The sequence below is a fragment of the Aethalodelphis obliquidens genome, unplaced genomic scaffold, assembly GCF_003676395.1.
Source record: "Aethalodelphis obliquidens isolate GAN/ISIS:26980383/991018 unplaced genomic scaffold, ASM367639v1 scaffold9, whole genome shotgun sequence".
Classification (NCBI taxonomy): Eukaryota; Metazoa; Chordata; class Mammalia; order Artiodactyla; family Delphinidae; genus Aethalodelphis; species Aethalodelphis obliquidens.
The window spans coordinates 43,844,261-43,847,248 of NW_020837953.1; positions in this window are offsets into that span (position 1 = coordinate 43,844,261).

Below are 2,988 nucleotides of genomic sequence, written 5' to 3' on the forward strand. Positions count from 1 at the left end.
AAGTCACTAGTCCTTGCCCCAGCAACAGCAATAATAACAAAAAAGGATGGAGGGACCAGAAAGCCTCTTGCTTCCAGAAGAGGCGGCTTATCCTCCATCAGACCACCCATCCTGACTTAGGATTCAGAAAATACACTCCCTGCAATGGAAGCCCCTGGCTCTTCAGATTGGCAAATCCTGTCACCCCTCCCCAGCACACACCCTGTTGTCTCCCATAGGAGTGAAGGTCATCTCAAAGGTCATGGTGCACCTTTCAAGCCCATGAAACCCCCCATGAGTAGCCTAAATGGTTTGATCTTCCTGCCCCTTCCCGCCGTCTCTTCCAGCATGTATTTTTTCCCTGCTGTTCTGTTGTTTTATAAACATGTTCCTTGCAGGTTGCATATATGTTCGCTGTCTCTCCAGCTGCAAAGCAGATCCCCTTCCAGGGAGCTGATGCCCACCATCCTGACATCAGATTTTATTGGATGTGTTGAATATGGCTTGAAGGAAGCATCCACTTGCAGCTTCTCAGTGATGGAAGGGATCGTGGCTCTGGGAGGTGACTCGTGGCTCCGTGACTCCACAAGGGGCAGGTAAAGCTGTCACTTTCCCACGTGGCATGGCTCTCACGTCCTCTGACCCTTCACTCATTCCCAGCAGGCTCAGGAGCCCCTCTTGGCATCGCCAGACAAATCCCAGAAAGGCAGCCTCATGGGAACGGTGGGTATCTCTGGGGAGTGGCTGGAAGACTCCCGCAGGAGGAATGCAGGGGTCACAGGTGACCGTCCCTGCAGCTACTGGTTTCCACTTGGCCTCCCGCTCGGCTCTTCCCGGCCCCGGGGGGGTGGGGTGGGGTGGGTATTTTTAGAAAGCTCCGATCTTGTTGTTATTGCAAAGCCACTGACACCTGCAGCTCTGCCTCAGTGGCCAGAATCTGTACATGCTGCCTTGGGCTGAGTCCAGAGCAGTTTCCCGAACCTCTTTGACCCAGAACCCCATCCCCTCTCTCCTAATGGAGCATCTCACGGCCCCCGTGTTCCAGGGGACACGCCTTGGGAAAGGAGCCTGAATGGTGATCTCTGGGTATGTGACGGATTATCTCAAAAAACAGAACACCTACTAAAATCATCCTAAAAATAAATTAGCTAACACTGAGGGCTTATTATGTGCCGGACACTGTTCTAAGCATGTGACCAGGATTTTGTGTTTACGTCTCACAGCACCCCTATGAAGGAAGATTTATTATCCCTATTTTACAGATAAAGAAATCAAGGCACAGAGATCTTAACTAAGTTTCCTAAGGTCACCGAGGTGGCGAGCGGTATAGTAGGCCGTTTGTCGGCAGCTGTACCTGCGCAGTCAGCAGGGCGAGGGAAGGGTCTCGGGCCCAGTGTACATCAGAGTCACCTGGACGCTTTGCAAACGCACGAAGCCCAGAGACAACCCAGACCGATTAAACCAGCATCTTCGCAGGTGGGCTCGGGCATCGGTACATTTGCAAGTTTCCCAGACTGTTCTAATGTGCACCCAAGGTTGAGACCAGCAGATTAGAGCAGCGATCTGCTAACTGTGGCCCGGGGGCCAAATCCAACCCACGGCCTGTTTTTGTGTAGTCTGCAAGTTAAGAGAGGTTTTCACATTTTAGAAAATCAAAAGAAGAATAATGGGTCTGTGACAAGTAACAATTACATGAAATTCTGTGTCCATAAACCATTTCCTCGGAACACAGCCTAAAATATTTATCTGGCCCTTTACAGTAACAGTTTGTTGAACCCTGGATTAGAGGAAATTGGCTTATGTCCCAGCAAGAGAAATTTAAGATAGACCAAGGAAGAACTTCCTGGTAGAGAGGTTTGTTAAACACACAGGGGGCTCTGGGATCCCTGACTCTGGAATTATGAGGATTCCACCCACCCTGCCTTTGCAGATGCAAAATGCAAGTAGCTAGGGCAAAGAGATAGGCCTTGACTTTCTAGCTATGGAGCTCCCTTGGTAGTCAGTGGTAGTTCTGTGGGGCCTTTCAGCTTTGTCCTGATCGGTGTTTTCCATCGTTGATGGCCCAGGGCTAGCCTAACCGCTGCCCTCCAGACAAAAGCAATTCTGGGTTCCCCGCCTGCAGCCACCCCTGCTAGGGTTCTATCACTATCTCGAATCTGCCACTCCATGTGAGGCACACAGTGTGGGCCTTGTCTGGTCTCGAACAGACAAAACTGCCAGTGGATTCAGTTTACAAACAGCCGGCTTTGATCTCTTGCAGTCCCCCTTCTCCCCAAGATTCCCATGCCCGTCGAACTTGAATAGGGCAAAAAGAGCCAGTGTATTTGGTTTCTCCTAGATCTGTCTGCTTTCCTTGGTGCCGGACCCTTGACCCCCGACTGATTTTCCCAGCGGAGTAAACAGCCCTGGCATCTCGTGGGCGTGGTCCCCCGGCTGGGGTCCAGGCCAGCAAGGACTCTGGATGGAGAAGGCTTGCGACCTTCTTTGCCCTGGACCTGAAGGTTGGCAGGAGTGAGATGCCAGGTGGGGGGATTTGAGTGGCTCTCCTGAGGTGGCCACTAGAGTCAGAGAGGTGTCTGGGGTAGGCATCGTGAGTCTGGCCTGTGGGGAGCTGTTAGGAGAGGTGCCCCAACTCCTCAGTGGGCTCTGCTGCCGAAGTGTAGGCTGGGGGTCCTGGCATGGTCTCTGGGGGGCCTGGGAACCACTAAGACGTATGCAAAGTGGGTGCCCACGGGCAATGTGCGTACTTTTTGAGTCCATGCTTGCATTAGATTCTCAAAGGACATGAACTACAAAAGCCAAAGAACCCCCCTGGGGTGGCAGCTTTCAGGCAACTCCAAAGTGCATGTCCCAGGACGGGGTGAGCGGGGCCATAGAAATAAGAGACAGCTTTACTGTTTACCCCAAACACTTCATGTCTCAGAATACCAGCTCCCAGAGGACAGGGGTCAATCTGCCCAAATCATGCCTTATAGGCAAGCAGGTGTTTAATGCACATTTTCTCTTGTT